This window comes from Bos grunniens, chromosome 9 (genome assembly GCF_055505025.1).
Source record: "Bos grunniens cultivar Pamir isolate PY7600 chromosome 9, Bosgru_T2T1.0, whole genome shotgun sequence".
NCBI classification, from domain to species: domain Eukaryota; kingdom Metazoa; phylum Chordata; class Mammalia; order Artiodactyla; family Bovidae; genus Bos; species Bos grunniens.
Genome location: NC_141173.1, coordinates 53813306 through 53834154, shown reverse-complemented (window position 1 = coordinate 53834154; position 20849 = coordinate 53813306). Strand labels below are relative to the sequence as shown.

General features: G+C 43.5%; 1 long non-coding RNA gene across 4 annotated transcripts in view; it reads right to left on the bottom strand.

Moving 5' to 3' along the window:
- LOC147365970 (uncharacterized) overlaps window positions 1-20849 on the bottom strand; it is a 27908-nt gene extending 7059 nt beyond the window's left edge. Inside the window, exons 1-5 of one of the 4 annotated variants that reach the window (XR_015133093.1) lie at window positions 20743-20849; window positions 19974-20277; window positions 19343-19828; window positions 10745-10862; window positions 1033-1246 (exon numbers count right to left, since the gene is read on the bottom strand). This is a non-coding gene — a long non-coding RNA (uncharacterized LOC147365970). Of the gene's footprint in view, window positions 1-1032; window positions 1247-10744; window positions 10863-19034; window positions 19829-19973; window positions 20289-20742 lie in introns of those variants that run through there. The other 3 variants (XR_015133094.1, XR_015133092.1, XR_015133095.1) reach the window with 3 other exon arrangements.

The following is a 20849-nucleotide window of genomic DNA, read 5'->3' as shown; positions in this document are numbered from 1 at the left end:
TTTTCAGCATTGCTTTGGAACCAATATATTTATTTTATTTTATTTTATTTTTAAACTTTACATAATTGTATTAGTTTTGCCAATATATTTTTAAAATACAGCAATAGGGAAGTCCTACCCTACAATTTATCAAAATATTGTATAAAAACCTTAAAGTGTGATATTGATACAGGACTAGGTAAATAAATCCATAAATATAATAGTGACAAGATGGATTTAATTATATACTACATGCCATTTAAAAGCACCCAGTGATGTAAGGATCTAACATTTTCCTCCCCTAAACAGATGGCCAGACTTCCAACATCATTGATTTACCAGGCCACCGTTTCCCCTCCATGATCCCACCTGTCACTTGCTTCCTTGTCTCTTAATTAACTAATTAATTTTATTTTTGGCTGTGCTGGATCTTTGTTGCTTTGTGAAGGGTGTCTCTAGTTGCAGTGGGAGCGGGGGCTATTCGTCTTTGCAGTGTTCGGGCTTCTCATTACAGTGGCTTCTCTTGTTGCAGAGGACAGGCTCTGGGATGCACAGGCTTCAGTAGTTGTGCACAGGCTCAGTGGTTGCCATGCTTAGACCCTAGAGCATGTGGGCTCAATAATTACAGCTACTGAGCACTGGAGCATGGGCTCAGTAGCTGTGGTGCCCGGGTTTTGTTGCTCTGAGACATGTGAAATCTTCCCAGACCAGGGATCAAACCCATGTCCCCTGCATTGGCAGGCACATTCTTGTCCACTGTACTACCAGGGAAGTCCCCCTGTCTCCTTTTTTTTCTTTTTCTTTTTCCCTAGATGAGGTAGCTTTCATAGTGTATCTATCCTTCAAATACCCACTGTTTTGCTGCTTATAGAAGTAGGGAACATTTAGCCATGGCTAGATTTTGGTTTAATTCCAAAGAGGTAATTTTGTTCTGTCCACAGCAATTTAATCAGTACAGTAATTCTCCATCTTGACCCCAGCCACATAAGGTACTCCTGACAATTTGGCAAGGGGAAAAAAAGGTGGGGGGAGTCAAAAAGAACAAGCAAATACTCAAGAACTAATTTTCATTCAAACATTATGAAAACAAGGTATATGAAACAAAATTTCAGAAGGACTATGAAAAGTAAATTGCACTAAAGCAGGTTACCTAAGCTAGTGAGCCCTTTCCAGTAATTCCAGAGCTTGGGTCCATATTTGTATCCTCCATTTATCTGTCCATCTTCAGGTCTTTCTCCCCGATTGCAACTGTCTCTCTGACTCTTTCCTTAATGGCGATAGAAAAACATAATGATCACAAACAGGCATGACACTAGACAGACCTGCATTTGAATCTTGGCTCTATCTTCCTGAGTTCATGCTTTGGGGTTCATAATTTTTCTGGTCACCAGTTTCCTCATCTATAAAATGGAAATAACAATACTGCTCAGCAGAGGTTACTGTGAGACATAATCCTTGTGAAGGTGTAGGACTTGACATATAACAAATCTTCAAAAACTGTTAGCTCTTCTTTTACATAACAAAAATATTAAAATATGAAACATTTGGATAGTAATAACATCATTTGGTTATACTGAAATCAGTATTTTCAGATACATTATTTCATTAATACATTCTGGCAACACTGTTTAGAATTTTATCCACATTAGACATATTTTAGAAGGTGCATTTGGCTGCTTGTTATTTTTAAAGTGGTGGAATGGCCTTCCCTGGTACTCCAGTGCTAAGACTCAGCACTCCCAATGCAGGAGGCCCAGGTTCAGTCCCTTGTCAAGGAACTAGATCCTGCAAGCCACAACTAAGAATCCCACATATTGCAACTAAGACCCAGCACAACAAATAAATAAAGAGTTTGTTAAATAAATAAATGGTAAGTATAGGAAGTACATGAAATGCTCTTGCCCATGGGCTTTGGAGAGCAATTTTTTATTGCTAGTCCTTGCCTTTGCAGGCACAATTCTATCTTTTTACCCCAATAGGCTCTGCTTTTACTAACTCTGCTCCCTAAACTTTAGCGCACACAACTCCCTTCTGAATCTCATTTCTGTTGGATGTGACACTGTTAGCATGGAGGCAGGTGGGGGAGGCAGAGTTCTGTGACCACTACTGATCCTAAGCAGAGAACCCAGGCAAGCCGGCCTGGCCTTCTCACCTACAGAGCAACGAGATAAGAAATGGATATTATTTTAAGCTTCTACATTTGTGGTGACTAGTTATGCAGTGATAGAAAATGAGTATAGTAGGTAGTGTGAAAGTAAGGTTGGGGATGAAGTAGGTGGTGATGGATCCGAACACTCCTAAAGCCTGACGAAGATGTGCCCCAACCCTTGAACCCACAAATCCAAGAAAATTCAAGGACTGCATCCTTCCCCCCACATCTCATGCAACACACCAAGTGCCTGACAGCTTGCCAAAGCACTGTATGGGGTACTAGGTATAAAGTCAAGATCAGATCTTGTGGCCAAAGGTGACAGTACAGTGATGTCGTGTTATCACATGAGATGGGTAACAGAAAGAACAGACTAAAAGGCAAAACACAAGAGGGTAGGGATGAGCCTACACAAAGTTATACAAAGGTTTTGCCAGTAGAAGGGGTCAACCATGACTCATACTTTATATAAAAACACATGTCAATGATTTTGTTTAACTCATAAATGAGGGAACCAGAAAGATTTACGACCAGTTTAAATAATCAAAACATGTCATCAGGGATTTAAAATACAAAAGGAGAGAGGGGTTAGGAATAAAGAGGAAGGGCAGGAAAATGGGAAGAAGCTATTGTTGAGGTCATCACAGGTCAACTAATAGACCTTTTTAAATGATGAAATACAGAGTTTAGTCTTCATTCTGTTTGTCTTAAGTTCGCTTGAATGGAAGTCACAGAGTCATAGACCTGTTTTAGAAGGATGATTGACATCTACATAAAGGATGGTTTGTAAGAGAAGGACCAGATAAGTTGCTGTTTTTGTTGTCCATATGGTAAGCTTTTTTGGTCTGGTTTTCTTCAGTTCAGTTCAGTCTCTCAGTCATGTCTGACTCTTTGCGACCCCATGAATCACAGCACACCAGGCCTCCCTGTCCATCACCAACTCCCGGAGTTCACTCAGACTCAACGTCCATCGAGTCAGTGATGCCATCCAGCCATCTCATCCTCTGTCGTCCCCTTCTCCTCCTGCCCCCAATCCCTCCCAGCATCAGGGTCTTTTCCAATGAGTCAACTCTTCGCATCAGGTGGCCAAAGTACTAGAGTTTCAGCTTTAGCATCATTCCTTCCAAAGAAATCCCAAAGGGCTGATCTCCTTCAGAAAGGACTGGTTGGATCTCCTTGCAGTCCAAGGGACTTTCAAGAGTCTTCTCCAACACCACAGTTCAAAAGCATCAATTCTTCGGCGCTCAGCCTTCTTCACAGTCCAACTCTCACATCCATACATGACCACAGGAAAAACCACAGCCTTGACTAGATGGACCTTTGTTGGCAAAGTAATGTCTCTGCTTTTCAATATGCTACTAGGTTGGTCATAACTTTTCTTCTAAGGAGTAAGCGTCTTTTAATTTCATGGCTGCAGTCACCATCTGCAGTGATTTTGGAGCCCCAAAAAATAAAGTCTGACACTGTTTCCACTGTTTCCCCATCTATTTCCCATCTATTTCCCGGTTTTTTTAGGGATGCCTATTTAACAAGGGGTCTTTGTAGGGACACTGTTTCCATATGTCTTTCCCTTAATCTGGATGGATAGATGGGATTCAGAGACAGGGTTCAGAGGCTGAAGCATGAAATGTCGTCAGCTATTTTCCTAATCTCATGCCACTCTTGATGTAGTTAATCTTTTTTAGAGCTTTTGATCAAAGAGAAGCTCAGAATGTACCCCTATGATCCTGTTGACTTTCAGGTTCCCAACCCACGGCCTTAGGCACATAACCCTTATACTTCCAGAGAAAGCTAAAAACATCAGTTCTGTCTACAGGTCTCAGCAATGCGATCTAGTAAGCTAGTATATGGGCCTTCTCTTTTGGTCAAAAAAAATTCATGCACCTGGCTATATTTTGATAAGGAGTTTGAATGTGTTTACTATAAGAAATTTAAATGTTTATGCAAGTAAGAGGTAAACCTGTTTTTTACCAGTGTGGTTTTATTGGAAAACTAGTGGTAGCCCTTTAAAAAATAACTTTTGATTATGAAATTTCAAACACAATTAAATATAGAGTTAGTATAGTGAATCAACATGTGCCCATTAGCCAGAATCAATCATTATCAATTCATGGCCAACCTAACTTTTTCTTGTATATACCTTCCCATTTTCCTACGTTCCGCCATTATTTTGAGACAAATTCTATTCATCTTATCACAATAACAAGGGCATCTTGCTAAACAACCATAAAATAATGGCAGTCTTTTTCAAAAAGCTGTGAATGAGGAGAAGATACAGACTTTTGGATGGGTTTATATTTGGTAAATTTGTTATTATTTGCTTTCAATGATATTTTTATTGACTTGAACAATAAAGTCATAGTATGACTTAAACACTTTGTGCATTTGAAGCTCCTGAAGCTGTGTCTTGCCCTCTCTGCATACCTCACTGCCCACAGGCTTCCCTTTCACTGGTTTTCCTCCCTCGAAAAGGCTCTAGAGTTGGCTGTTCATCACAAGAGTGACTCTGTAATCACATGATGCCCAAACTGAGCTCACCCAGCTCATTTCTGTCCTGCTACAAGGCCATTTTTGCTTTTAACTGGTTTGTTGATCTGGATGACAAATGAAGTATGATTCATGTGAATGTCAACATCCCATCCCTGTTTCCTTGCCAGCCCCCTAACTCCACCCCCTGAAATCAGGGCTTGAGTTAGTGCCTAAGGTGTACAACAACAGCTCTACTTTGCATGTGAGTGACTAATCAATTCTTTCATCAGAATCCAATAGAACAGATAGAAGATTCCTGTCCTCACAAATAATAAACCATAAAGCAAAATTCCTAAACTTAACACACAGGTCAATTAAGATCTAGAGGTGTGGTAGCTGTATAATGACCCCAAACACATTTAGGTCCTAATCTCTGGAATGTGTAACAGTATCTTGTCTGGAAAAAGAGACTTTGCAGGCGTGATTCATTTAAGGCTCTTGAGATGAGATTATCTCACTGAACCTTAAATGCCATGATAAATTTCCGTAAAAGAGGAAATCAGAGGAAGGTTTGACATAGAAGATGATATGATGAGTGAAGCAAGATGCTATGTTGCTGGCTTTGAAGATGGAGAAAGAAGCCATAAGTCAAGGAAACAGATTCCTCCCGAGAGATTCCAGAGGGAACATGGACCTAAAGACACTTTGATTTTTAGCCTAGTTAAACTGATTTCAGACCTCCAGAACTGTAAGAGTTCCATTCCACTATTCCAATGCTTTCTAGGCAACTCCAAGCCTTGCTTGTGAAACGCAGGATGGGATATATGGAGTTTTCACAAAACACACACAAATAAGGAAGGTAATAAGTACATATTAATAAATAGGGCACTTATCCTGGTGTGTACGACTGTGACCCAGAATTCATCTGCAAACTGCTTCCCGCCTCTCCCAGCTCTCAGGAACAGCCTCAGATTGGACAGTTTGACTTTACTATTCTGCCTGTCATATACGCAAAATATTTTTACTCTTTAACCTTGTTACATTTCTTGATGCTCACAGATGGAACCTGTCGTCTTTTGCTAAAGCAGTGGTCCTCAACCTCTGGGATCTAATGCCTGATAATTTGAGGTGGAGCTGATGTAATAATAATAGAAATAAAGGGCACAGTCAATGTAATGCCCTTGAATCATCCGCAATCCACTGCCCCACCCCCAGTCCATGGAAAAGTTGTCTCCCATGAAACCAGTCCCTGGTGCCAAAAAGGTTGGGGACTTCTGTGGTAAAGAATAGCCTTTACAGAGTTGGGGTGAGTGAAAATCCTGAAGGTCAGGCCCATCTCTTACGGCTTTCCCGTTCCCTGGGGCTCCTCAGCCATGCCTTCCCTTGCCCGAGCCTGCACTAACCTCCGAGGGGTGAGCACCCGTGTGGTCTGCCTCAGGACACCTGGTCCAGGCCTGACACCAGTCATGTGCTCTCATAATGCTGAAAGCTTTCCTTGGCCCTGATCCTGTAGTCAGTCATCTGATTACTCACTCTTAGATGCTCATAATGAGAACTCTGTCCCAACAGACAGGAGACTTTGAATCAGAGATGAAATTTCTGATGGTGGGATTTCAGCCTATAAGACAGACTGCCCCGGGTATACCTTGGAGGGGGGCTTGCTTTACCTTCTCAGCTCTCTCGTGGAATGCAACCTTGAGGCTGAGCCTTGTCATGTGCCTTTAGAAATATAAACGAAGACAACTCTGAGATGTCTCAGCAGGGGGCTGAGATGTCACCATCTGGTCACTCAGGTCCAGCTGTCTTGTGCTACTGGAATTTTTCCACCCCAGGTGTAAATTCCCAACAAGAGGGACACTAACTGACCTGATGCAGGTCAGGAAGTGGGTCATGGGGTTTGGGCATCCGTACCTGAGCCTTATGGGCTTCCCAGGTGACACTAGTGGGAAGAACCTGCCTGCCAATGCAGGAGATGTAAGAGACGCGAGAGACATGGGTTTGACCCCTGGGTAGGGAAGATCCCTGCAGGAGGGCATAGCAACCCACGTCAGTACTCTTACCTGGAGAATCCCATGGACAGATGAGCTTGGTGGGCTACAGTCCGGGGGGTCACAAAGAGTTGGATCCAACTGAGCATGCACACATACCAGAACCTCATGGAGGTGGGGGGTGTAAAGACTAACACACTGCCTAGAGAAAAACGTTCCTGACAGCTCCTAAAATTAACTCTCTGCTCCCTGGTTCTCTGACAGTAAAGAACCCGTGCAATGCAGTGCAGGAGACACAGGTTTAATCACTGGAAGAGCTTGATTAGTTCGATCCCAGTTTGATCCAGGGAAAAGCCCCTGGAGAAGAAAATGGCAACCTACTCCAGTATTCTTCCCTGGAGAATTCCATGGACAGAGGAGCCTGGGGTCTCCTGGCAGTCTCCTCATAGACAATCCCTGGGGTCACAACGAGTCGGACGTGACTAAGTGACTACCACTTTCCCTGGAGTTTCACATGTGTCACAAAGGCTTATTTTGGAGCCTCTTTATGGTTTTAATGACCTGGTTTTTGATTCAACACCTTGTGTGATTGGTCTTGATTTTGGTTCTGGACTATGGTTAGTTGTAATCCAGTTTATCCCACAGCTTTAAAAAGAGCCAGTCTTCTACTGCCCTGGTCACCTTGTTCTGGGCTAATCTTTAGCTAAGTCAGTCCCATCTCTGAGCTCCATAATCAACAGCTTGAGAGAAAGGACTCATGAGCGATGAGATCCTATGGATGGTTAGGGAAGGTTCAGAACTAGAATCCCGGAGAAGGCAATGGCACCCCACTCCAATACTCTTGCCTGGAAAATCCCATGGATGGAGGAGCCTGGAAGGCTGCAGTCCATGGGGTTGCTGAGGGTCGGACACGACTGAGCGACTTCACTTTCACTTTTCACTTTCATGCATTGGAGAAGGAAATGGCAACCCACTCCAGTGTTCTTGCCTTGAGAATCCCAGGCAGCCTGGTGGGCTGCCGTCTATGGGGTCGCACAGAGTCGGACATGACTGAAGCGACTTAGCAGCAGCAGCAGAACTAGAATCCAGTATACTGATTCGCCATCCAGTGCTCTTTCCTTCCACATGGACTGTCAGTCCAGCATTTGAGAGCTACTCATAAGAGGAAACCAGACAGAGCTATTGCCAGGACATCAGCATGTTGAGAGGAGATTGAAAGTGCTGTGTCTTTTGTGTGCAGGCGTGGGATCATGATCTGGACACATTAAAAGTGAGAAATAGGAACTTCTCTGGTGTCTCAGTGGTTAAGAATCTGCCTGCCAATGCAGGGCACATGGGTTCGATCCCTGGTCTGGGAACTAAGATCCCACATATTGTGAGGCAACTAGGCTTGTGTGCTACAACTATTGAAGCCTGTGTGTCCTAGAGCCGTTGCTCCACAAGAGTAGCCCCTGCTCCCTGTAAGTATACCCTGCACACAGCAATAAAGAGCCTGTGAATGGCAACGAAGACCCATTGCAGCTTAAAAAAAAAAAAGTGAGAAATAGAATATCAACCATTTGTCCTGCTGGAATTGTGTAATTATTAAGAAGATGGATGATAGTTTTGAATCAGAAGATTTAAATGACTTTGCACTTTTCCATACATGTGACAGTGGGGAAAGAGGAGAGGCAGGAAGAAGACTGGAGGTGTGTGCTGGGAGTTCAGAGACAAGACACATGTTGGGAAGCAAGCCAGGTTACCGAAGCCCACTGCAACTCTATTCTGAGATGGCACTTTTGCCAGACCCTGCAACAGCAGCCTCTCCCTTCAGGAGTGAAGAGCTGTAGCGCGGTCCTGCACCCTCAACAGACCTCTCCACTACCTATGACGTTCCCCTTTCATAGGGTCTCTTTCCTTTGGAACCAGAGAATGGCATCTGAGAATTTCCACACCTAGGACCTCCGTTTTTAATGACCCTGGTCCTACAGAAGATATGCAAAAGATAAAGATTTCCTTTTTTTCACAGTTGTCAGAGAGATTTCTCAAAGGACAATATCCAAGGATAAGTTTATATAAGAGAAGATTGACTCCCTTGCTCACAACTGCAAATACTGTTACAAAAAATGTAAGCAGTATTTAGATAAGCAGAAGCATTTTGTGTGACACTCTAACTTGTGTTGCTTATTGTTTCTACTTTTGCACTGGCTTTCCCAACTGTATCGCAGAACCCATGGAGAGGTATCTTCGTCACCTCCTCCATACACCTCCATCACTGTATATGGTGATCTGAAATATATGCTTAATAGAGATCTGTTCCTGATAATAAAATGCAAGTTTATAATTTTTGTTTATTTTAAAAGATCAATTTTGTCTTAATGGGAGTTACTGATTTATTCCTCAATCTTTGCTGCATTTCCTCAGGTAATCCGCTAAGCCTTTTAGGTAAATCCTCAGTTATTAATAGAAATATGATTTAAATCTGGATTACTATGAAGCAATTAGATTTGGCAGTTTGTTGATAAAATTAGAAAGACACAAAACCAGAAGAAACTCAAGCTTTGACATTTAAGCAGATGCTTGTACAGAGTACATAACTGTTTATTTAAAACACTACTATTTACTAAAGTAGTATTAGTAAATAGTAGTATCAGCCCTGGGATTTCTTTGGAAGGAATGATGCTAAAGCTGAAACTCCAGTACTTTGGCCACCTCATGTGAAGAGTTGACTCATTGGAAAAGACTCTGATGCTGGGAGGGATTGGGGGCAAGAGGAGAAGGGGACGACAGAGGATGAGATGGTTGAATGGCATCACTGACTCGATGGACATGAGTCTGGGTGAACTCCGGGAGTTGGTGATGGACAGGGAGGCCTGGCATGCTGTGATTCATGGGGTCACAAAGAGTTGGACATGACTGATCGACTGATCTGATCTGATCTGATTTACTAAAGTTATAATTATTTATATATTATATATGATTAATTTGATATGAATATGACTCAGGGAGCCCAGCCTGGCACTCTGTGAAGATCTAGACAGGTGGGATGGGGGGAGGGGAGGGAGGCTCAAGAGGCTGGGGGTATATGTATAGTCGTATAGCTGATTTGCACTGTTGTACAACAGAAACCAACACAACATAGTAAAGCAATTTTCCCCCAATTGAAAATAAATTTTAAAAAATAAAAATATAAGATACAACTATGTTTTAAATATCTTTTTAAAATGTTTAGTGTTTTGATATTCTATATATAGTGTGCTGCTGCTGCTGCTGCTAAGTTGCTTCAGTCGTGTCCGACTCTGTGCGACCCTATAGACGGCAGCCCACCAGGCTGTCCCTGGGATTCTCCAGGCAAGAACGCTGGAGTGGGTTGCCATTTCCTTCTCCAATATAGTGTGCTAGGGCTGTCTTAACAAAGTACTGCAGACTGGATGACTTCAACAACAGAAAGTTATCGTCTTGCAGTTCTGGAGGCTAGAAATCTGAGCTCAAGGTTTGGCAGGGTTGATGCCTTGTAAGGGCTGTGGGAGAATCTATTCTAGGCCTCTCGCCTGGCAGCTGGTGGTTTGCTGACAATCCTTGGTATTCCTTGGCTTGCAGAAGTGCCGATCTCTGCCTTTATGCTCACATGACATTCTCCTGTGTGTGTGTGTCTATATCCAAATTCCCTCTTTTGATGAGAACAGCGCTCGTATGGGATTAGTCACTGGTCCCACTGCAGGATGACCTCACCATAGCTAAGTATATCTCCAGTGACTCATCTCCAAATAAGGTCATCATATTCAGAGGTATCTGGAGTTAGGGGACACAGTTCAACCCACTACACATTCTTCAGTCAGTTCAGTTCAGTCGTTCAGTCATGTCCGACTCTTTGAGACCCCATGGACTGCAGCACGGCTTCCCTGTGCTTCACTATCTCTAGGAGTTTGCTCAAACTCATGTCCATTGAGTCAGTGATACCATTCAACCATCTCATCCTCTGTTGTCCTCTTCTCCTCCTGCCTTCAATCTTTCCCAGCATCAGGGTCTTTTCCAATGAGTCAGTTCTTTGCATCAGGTAGCCAAAGTATTGGAGTTTCAGCTTCAGCATCTGTCCTTCCAATGAATATTCAGGACTGATTTCCTTAAGGATTGACACATTCTTACATTAAGAAATTTTTCTTTATGTCTAGGGACTTACCTGGTGGTTCAGTGGTTAAGACTCCATGCTCCCAATGCAGGGGTCCCGGGTTCAATCCCTGCTCTGGAAACTGGATCCCACATGCTGCCACTAAGAGTTCTCATGCCACAACTAAGACCTGGTGCAGCCAAAGAAATAGAAAAGGAAATGTAAAAAAAGAAATTTTTCTTTACGTCTAACTAAATGATTGATTTGTTCAAATCAGGTCCCATTTCTTTTCTTCCTGGAAAGCAGGCCTGATTCTGCTCGTTAACTATGGCAGAGAAGATGAACTGTTTTTCTACCCCATTTTTAGCTCCCACGTAGGAGCAGGAAGAATGATGAATGTAATTGATAAACATTCTTTAGGTCACATTCTTTTGGATGAAGCTATTATGCCTTCAAGGCAGGACCCAGGCCTGCAGCTTCCTCTTTCCCTGCACTTACAGATATCATCCTGAAAACAGACCAGCCAAGCATCTGCTTTTTCTCCTAGAGGAGGCAGTTCCGGCCAGCTCTCCCGCCAGTAGTTCCAGCTCCTCGGCCAGGATGCAGCCAGCCCATTCCCCTCCCTGACGGATGTCTTCATGTCACAGGGTTAGAACGGGAATCAGAAGCTCCTGGCAGGCTCTGCAGCTCCTGGGCCGAAGCCTCCTGAGTGCTTACCAGTCACTGTATGGGGAACGAGGGGAGGGGATGGTTTTTATCAGGGCCTATTCTGCCAGTAATGACCCCTAGCCCTGATAAGTGTGCTTCAGACTGGGCTTTCTCTCAGTTATTGGTGAGATCTCACACTTAAGGCTTAGGAGTCAAATGGGCAGATTCAGGGGAGAAGACATAGGCTGCCCCCATGTAACCTTAAATATGAACACTGTGCACAGCCTCATGTTTTTCTTCTGCTTTGAAATTTCTTGGGCACTTGATCAAACATTAAGAAAGCTGGTATGTTGTTTCACTGTGGCTCTTGTTTTTCTTGAATGTGCCTCTGATACCAGCAACTCAGTGATGTTAAGTCTGTTGGCATCTTCCCCTCTTCTTCCCCCATACTTTACTGCTGGAAACAAGTGGAATCATTCTCCACCAAGAATAGCACTATGAGGGTGAGACAAATTGAGAGAGTAGCACTGACATATATACACTACCATGTGTAAAATAGCTAGCTGGTGGGAGGCTGCTGGATAGCACAGGGAGCTCAGCTTGGTTCTCTGTATTGACCTTGAGGGGTGGAATCAGGAAATGGGGGTGGGAGGGAGACTTAAGAGGGAGGGGACATATGTATACTTACAGCTGATTCATGTTGTACAGCAGAAACCAATACAAATTTAAAGCGATTATCCTTCAATCAAAAATAAAATTTAAAAACATGGATTTCAATAAAAAGACAAAATAGAAAAAGAGCTGGACTGTAAAGAAGGCAGAATGCCAAATAATTGATGCCTTTGAGCTGTGGTGCTGGAGAAGACTCCTGAGACAGCAAGGAGATCAAACCAGTCAATCCTAAGGGAAATCAGCCCTGAATACTCCTTGGAAGGACTGATGCTGAAGCTGAAGCTCCAGCATTTTGGTCACCTGATGCAAACAGCCAACTCATTGGAAAAGACCCTGATGCTGGGAAAGATTGAAGGCAGAAGGAGAAGAGGGCGCCAGAGGATGAAATGGCTGGATGGCATCATCAATGCAATGGACATAAACTTGGGCAAACTTTGGGAGATGGTGAGGGACAGGGAGACCTGGCATGCTGCAGTCCATGGGTCACAGAGTCAGACACGGAAGGGTGACTGAACAAAACAACAACAGCTCTCCAGTGTTCAGCCAAAGTTTCCTGCCTCTTCCTCACTGGACCCACTGCTTCCTGTTCTTTTCAGGAAGACTTTCCAATCCCTGACCACCATTCCTAGCTTTTGATAACTGTCTCTGCTCTTAGATTTGTGATTCCAAGGGGCACTTTCCATGATTCACTGATTGTAGATTCCCATTTAACTCTGTGCTCTGAACAATCTGTCTGATGCTCTGGGCAGTTTGGGAAAGCCTTTAACTTAGAGAAACTCAGCTGTCAGGCCAGCCCCTCTTTTCTGTAAGCCAGGGCAGAGGGAGGTGGGGCCTCTGCTGTAGACCTCTATTCTGAGTCTTTTGACACCAGGAAAAAACAGGTGATAGAGAAGCTACGTCTGCGTGTATAGAATGACAGTGTTCAGTTTCCAGCATTCATGGTTCAGCTTGTAGAGGGGCAGGTGGACCCACCAACACTTGCACTCACAAATGGCCATCAATCAAAGCCTTTTCCACACCACTGTTATTCCCATATTCTGAGAGATGACATCAACTTTTTCCAACACTTTCCCACAGTGTTATACATATACAATCCCAGTTTGATTCCTGGGTTGAGAAGATCCCCTGGAGAAGGGATAAGCTACTCACTCCAGTATTTGTGAACTTCCCTGGTGGCTCAGATGGTAAAGAATCGGCCTGCAATGCAGGAGACCTGGGTTTGATCACTGGGTTGGGAAGATCCCCTGGAGGAGGGCATGGCAACCCATTCCAGTATTCTTACCTGGAGAACCCCCATAGATGGAGGAGCCTGGAGGGCTACAGTCCATGGGGTCGCAAAGAGTCGGACATGACTGAACAGCTAAGCACGGCACAGCATACCTGTGCTTATTCAGCACACAATATTATTTAGAAACAAACCCATCGAGCCACCTGCTTCCTGGACACTTCCTCCCAGGTGTCCTATAGGCCTTTCAGATGTGTTTTGAACCAGAACTTATCTTCCCCCAGAAAATCCAGGCGGCAGTTACCTTTCCTCCTGTGTTTCCCATCACAGTGATGAATATAACCGCCTCTCCAGTGATCCTAGGCAGACCTGGGCAGCATCCTCAGCTCTTACCCCCTCTACACCCCCTTCATCATGCATATTCATTCCTTCTCATCTCTTTCCTGGATTACACGTTCCTCTCTGGCTTTTCTCCCTCTGCTTCCATACTTATACTGCAGTGATTCTTTTAAAATAAACCAACTTGCTTATTACCTGCAAGCAAACAAATAAACATTATTGCTTATTAGGTCCTTTATGATCTAATCTGCTTCTAAGCAAGCTTTTCTTGGTTGCTTTCATAGTTCATCACCCTGCACTTGAATGTTTAATCAGATAAACTTGTTTTCTTTTCCTAGAACCCATCCTGACTTTCCATATGCTATTCTCTTTACTGGAACAATCTTCTCTCCAACATCCCTTAACTCATACTCTCCCAGTCCTACTCCCACTATAAGACCTTGGGCAACTTTATTTAACTTAGCTGTGTCTCAGTTTCCTCATTTGTAAAATGAGGAGAATAATTATACCTACTTCATGGGTGTCAGAAGAACTAAATGAAGTAAAATGAGTTTAAGACCTGAAGCATGGAAGTACTCAATAAATATTTGTTATTATTGGTACTATTACTACTACTTGGATTCAGCTTATATGTTACTTCATTCAGGACTGCTTGCCTGACCCTGGGCAACCTCAGTAAGCTGACCCTCATAAAATTGAGTACTTCCAAGAACCAGTCACCCTGCATTGTAATTACTTATTCATTTGTCTGTTTTCTCGTCTACCCACTGCCTGTATGCTTGTGTACACACACACACCACTGATTTCCCACCAAGGTAGCTTGTGATCCTTCTATCCCTAGAACAAGCTCAAGTTTTTTGGTTGACTGAAAGAATATGGATAAAACATGATTCCAATGTAATATTGGATTACATGATTCCATATTCCAGTGGAATATTGTCACCTGTTCTGCTAATTCTCTACTTCCTGGATGAGCATTGAAGTGCTTGAGCCCTCATGAAGGGTGGATTTGTGAGTGTTTGTAATCTTGTTAAGATTAAGATGTACCAATATTATTCATGGAGGAAGGCCTTCCTGGCATGCCCACCCAGCTTAGGTACATTATGACTCTGATTGACCTTGGCAACACCCTAGCAACTAATAAACTGAATTCTGTGTATCCTACTGGAGAGCAGAAGCTCATTAGACAAAATTGTAATATATGGTTTTAGTGTTTGTCTGGGAGGCCCAGACTAATTGGAGCAGTCAGCTACTATCTTTGAAATCATGTGGGTCCCAGCCTGATTGCTGATGATACTCACTTTTAAGTTCATATGTACTAAGTGGTATGGCAAATGTGTAATAACTGTATCTCCCAGGGCAAAGGCCCTCATTTGCAGCATTTACTCATTATTATGGTGTTAATAGTCCTACCGTAGACAATGTCACCCCGATGTTGCAAAATTCTTGAAAATGCAATAAAAGCTTTTCACAAGCCTTACAATATAGCTCTAGCACACCAGTCTGGATGAGTGTGGCAGAGGAAATGTGAACTCTATTTCCACAAATAAACATTCATCATGACTGGGAAAAAAGTCTGAGAGAAAGTGTGATTTTTGAGACTGGCCTGGCTCAGATGGTCTCTAGGCTTTCCCTGGATATATTTGCCCCTCAGCAAGTAGGGCTCTTATCATGCAATCGAGGTCTGGTGCCATCCCTCCCAGGGAAAAGAGTGTGGTAGATAGAATAATGACCAACCCAGGTGCCCATGTCCTAATCTGTGCAGTCTGTGAATATGTAATCTTATGTGGCAAAGGAGAGCTAAGAGTACAGGTAGAATTAAAGCTGCTATTCAAATGACTTTAAAATAGGGAGATTATCCTGGATTATCTAGGGGGCCCAATGTAATCTCAAGGCTTATTAAAAGTAGAAGAGAAAGGCAGAAGAAAGAGAACCTGAGAGAGGGCATCCTAAGCATGAATTGTCCCAGGGTTCCTTGCTTTGAAGATGGAGGAAGGGTCCAAGAGTGAAGGACCGTGGACAGCCTCTGGAAGCTAGCAGAGGCCAGGAAACAGATTTGCTCCTAGTTTCTTCAGGAAGGGACTCAGCCCTGGTGACATCTTGATACTAGCCCAGTGAGACCCTTGTTGGACACCCAACCTACAGAACAGTAATATAATTAAGCTTGTGTTGTTCCAAGCCTCTATTTTTGTGATCATTTGTTACTCCAGTAATAGGCAATGAATACAAAGGGATATCATTATTAAACACTACCAAGGACCCCCTGCATTTGCTAAGGACTTGTTTAACTTTGACTCCATATCCTGTGCAAGCTTAACTACGATTCCGCCCTTTGATCTTACTTGTACTCCATCTTGCTGGCATTTGAAACCTGGTTTGATAGACAAACTGTCTAACTCCCTGCACCACTGCCCATGTACCAGGTACCAGTCTGGTGACCTTGCATCATGTGCTCATGAGGTAGAAGTGCATTTATCTAGTGACAACCCCAACACTGTTCCTTCCCTGTCCATTTCCTCAGCCCCTGCAGCCACACGCCCAGCACCTAAATCCTAGACAATTATACAAACTCTTCCTCCAACCCATTAGGAAGGTCAGCCCTCCAGAAGAGAAAGAGTTAATATCACCTGTGCCTCTTGGCTAAAGTACAAACACCCTGAGTTGGCATTCACAGCTTCCTATAGTTTTGCCCCAATCTACTTTGCTGAAGGGATTTCTCAGTATTCCTCTACTGAGTTGTATAGTTCAATCACAATGATCCCAAAAATTGTTTTGTATTTCACCGCTTCACATGCATGCATTCATCTATCCACTTATCATCTAACAAACATTTACTAAGTACTCTTCTAACAACTGTCCTGGGCATGGGAAAATGTAAGACCAAAAACAAAAGGGTAAAACTTACAGCCTAATGGAGGATTTTTAAATATACACCTGAAAGTTCAGTAACTTATGACAATGAATGCTAGGGATATATAGTAGGTTCCCTGGGAGTTGGGTGGCCAAGATGAGGGGGAGGTGCAGTGAGTGGCCTCATCTGTCTTCTCAGTGACTTCTTCCTCCCATTCAGAAGCAGGTGCACCTCAATGAAAAGGACTTTGAGTTTGTGAGCTGGAAACCTGATTTTGGCCCCAGTTCTGCAATTAATTTCTTGATGAAGTAAGTTGAATTGCCAAGTATTTATTCATGAGCAGAAAAATGGGGTAAAGAATATTTATAGAACTGTGAGTAGAAAGAGTGAGAATTAAGAATGCTCTGTCATCTGAATAATGTAAATAAGATTCTAGTTTACTTATGAAATATGCCACCCCAAAATATGCCTCTTTGGCCTATGGATTATTTTTTGCTGAAAGCAATTAAGAAGCAGCAAACACAGAGTTCTTTTCCCTCCATGTGCTCAAAGTTTCCTTTGTGACAGTGTTTCCCCTCCCCTCACTGACCAGGTGTTGACTTAAAGAATAGTCACAACCAAAAAGTTGAGAGTTCTGTTTCATTTGGTGGGAATGTTTAGAACTTCAAGCCCAGGAGACAACATCTCAAGTAACCCTGAGAGAACTGCTCTGAGGAGGCAAGGGGAGGAGCCAGGTTATATAGAAGTTTTGCAACAAAGGGCAGGTAATCTGAACATCGAAAGATTGTTAATTAAAGAAAACCAGATATCCTGTTAAGTAATTTAGGCTTTTCTATGTATGGGAAGATGTAAGAATCTGGGCTCACTGAAATTGTTCCTTTCATGTGGATCTCAGCTATTCTGGGCCAGTATCCAGTGTTTTTTCACATCCTGAGCTCCCTTGGGGCTCACCATGGGGAGTGACTGCAGTCCTGATGGCTGCTAGATGGCAGGTGTTCATCCCCTTCCTAAGTGCCCTTAGGCCCAGGAACTCACGTTGGAGGGCTGCAATTGCTGATGACTGTGACATCCTTGTTTACTGATACGAAACACTCCATTTCTCACAGGAGAACAAGGCTTATCACTGGAGCCAGAAAATCAGCACAGAGATGGGTCTGAACAAACATACTTCACTTAAGTTGCCCTTATCTTCCATTTGTTCCCCCAATATGTACCTTCCCACAACTTACCACCCTGAAAACCCAAACCCCCTTTCCTTTGTCTTGTCTACAATTTACTGCCCTTTGTTAAAAATGTTATATAGCCTCCAGGTGTAACTAATTCTTGTGTCTTCACTCTTTTCTATGAGGACCTCCACGTGCAGAGAAATTAAAATATTAGCATCAAATAAAGTTCGGATGCTTTCTCTCCTGTTAATCTGTTTTTTGACAGTTTAATTCGTGGATCTCAGGCATATAACAGAAGCGAGTAGAGGAAAAGGTCATTTATTTTTCCTCCTCTACACTTAATTTAAATAAAAGCCATTATTAATGGCTGAGATGAAATATCATTTCTTTTTTCTTTCCTGTAAATTCCTTTAATTTGCTATTTAGCCTCCTTGTGACTCAGCTGGTAAAGAATCCGCCTGCAATGGTGGAAACCTGAGTTTGATCCCTGGGTTGGGAAGATCCCCTGGAGAAGGGAATGGCTACCCACTCCGTTATTCTGGCCTGCAGAATTCCATGGACTGTATAGTCCATGGGGTCACAAAGAGACGGACACGGCTGAGCAACTTTCACTAGCGCTCATCAAAAAGGAACAGCTTTTTCCATAAAGCAAATATACAACTTGTTGAATAGTTACAAAGTGAACAATCTTGAATCCTTTTTAGAGTGCAAAACATAACCAGAACCTCAGCAGCCCTGTATGTACTTCACTGGGGCACTTTTCATGCTACACTAGCTGAAATTTGGCTTCTGTACACCAGCATACAGAGTTGAATCTCAGAGTTTTGGGTAAAGTAGAAAAGAATAGCTTTATTGCTTTGCCAGGCAAAGGTGGGGGCCACAGCAGGCCTACGCCCTCAAAATTGTGTGTCCCAACCTGGAGGGTGGTAGTGAGGAGTTTTACAGTAAAGAGAAGAACACCATCATCTTGTGGACATTCTTCTGATTGGTTGGTGGTGAGGTAATCGGTAGTCAGCATCATCAACTTTCTGTTTCCAGCCAGTCTGGGGTCTACATGCTTATGGGTGTGCTCAGGCATGTCCAAGTGAGGCAGAAGGCCGATAGGACCCCCCCCACCCAGGGTAAAGGAGTTGGAGATTCATTCCCTGTGGACTGAAACTCCAAGACAAGAATAGCAGGACAAGTAAGGGAGAAGGCTGGGCCCTGGCTAGACCACGCATTTCTTGTTCGTGAAGCCAGGAGCCCTCCCCAGCCACACATGCACAGAAAAGGCTCCTGGAAGGCCAAAGGGGAGTTACGCAAAGGGGTGTTCCCTACCCATATGCTTTTCAGTAAGATCCATCTTGGCTAAGAGACTCATGTACACACATGGGAGGATCCTGAGATATACCAAATATGGACTGTGAACCAGGCTTTTGTAGCCACGTGTTCCGGGAAACAAACTCACTTAGAAGGATGATGCAGATAGTGGAGTACAGTTTATTACACTGGCAGGGCTAAGGCAGAGTCTCCTCTTAGCCAAGGACCCCAGCCAGTTTTTGTGAAAACCTTATATATGTGCCCAAATCCACCTTCCCAGATTCCCTGAAACAAGTCGGAACAAAGGGAAAAAAAAAAGATACATTAAAGTTAACCTGTGATTCATATGCCTTAAGCCTAAGTGGTTAACAGTAGAGAATTATCAATAGGCCTGTGGTCATACCCCAATAAGCATAATAGAATGTATGATTCTCGGAGAAGGCAATGGCACCCCACTCCAGTACTCTTACCTGGAAAATCCCATAGATGAAGAAGCCTGGTAGGCTGAAGTCCATGGGGTCGCTAAGAGTCGGACACGACTGAGCGACTTCACTTTCACTTTTCACTTTCATGCATTGGAGAAGGAAATGGCAACCCACTCCAGTATTCTTGCTTGGAGAGTCCCAGTGATGGGGGAGCCTGTTGGGCTGCCGTCTATGGGGTTGCACAGAGTCGGACACGACTGAAGCGACTTAGCAGCAGCAGCAGCAGAATGTATGATTCTATTTGGTTACACAGAGAATTAGGGTATTCTTTTAAGTTACAGAGAGTCTGGGTATGAGCCCTGGAGCTCTTCCTTCTGGGGGCCTGGTTTTCCAGTTGGTATGTCATTTCCATAGATACTGGGCATATAGCTCAAAGTCCACAGTCCGGCTCAAGATGGAGTCCTGCTTTCAAGATTAAGCCTGTTCTGTTTCCTCCTTCAAGGCAAATGATAATGACTGGCCAAAGGAAACCTGGAAGAAATACCCCATAAAAGTAATTCAAATTGCCATGAGGGCACAACTCTGGGACTCTCCCTTTGAGTCTGCCTGTGTGTCTATCCACATTTATTGTACTCTTTTTCCTCTTAATAAATTCTATACTTGTTTCATTACTTACTGTCTTTGTCGGAATTCTTTTCTGAAAATTCAGAAGGGCCCAGTCTAGTGGGTAGAATCTTGTGCTTTCACCGCGAAACCCAGCCCAGTCTCTGGCTGGGAACCCAAGCCCCAATCCAAGCTGCTGCAAGCTGAGGCCATCCAAGATCACAACCATTTGCCACCCCATGGACTGTGGCCTTTCAGGCTCCTCTGTTCACAGAATTTTCAGGGCAAGAATACTCGATTGGGTTGCCATTTCCTACTCCAACATGCTTATGCGGAGCATATGATTAACTTCTTCCAGCTGGTGGCAGTTTCAGTATCTGCAAAACAGCTCAAAGATATTTTTACCTATATATCTTCAGAGTTAACCAGGACCCTGGGCCCCAAGGCTGCAATACTGTTTCTTGATTGCTCCTTTCTAGTCTCCACACCCCCCTCTCTCTCCTGAGTAGCAACTGTTTGAACCTGCCCTTTGGAACTCAGGGAAGGTCATGGAGGCTGAATGAAGCCTGTTTCCTACAAGCAAGAAAGGGTGGGCACAGAAAGACTCTTGTGCCCAGGAGCCCCACAGGGTACTGCTCCACTTTCATCTGCTACTCTATACTGCTGTACTGAATTTTAAGGATTTTGAAGACACGTGTATTAGCCAAAATTCTTATGCTGGAAGTGATAAAGACCCTGATTAACCTAGCTTAAACAGAAGATGAAAACTGCACATAAAATCAAATGGTAGGAAGTATGGAAATGGAGCTGGACTTGGGAAGACCTGGGATGAAAGCGCTTACTTTCTCTCACTTCCTCCTCTCTCCTTGCTTTCTTCCTTTCTGCTTCTCTCTGTAGGAGAGCCTCATTATCTCAAGATGTTTCCCCCCAGAGCCTCTTACTATATAGT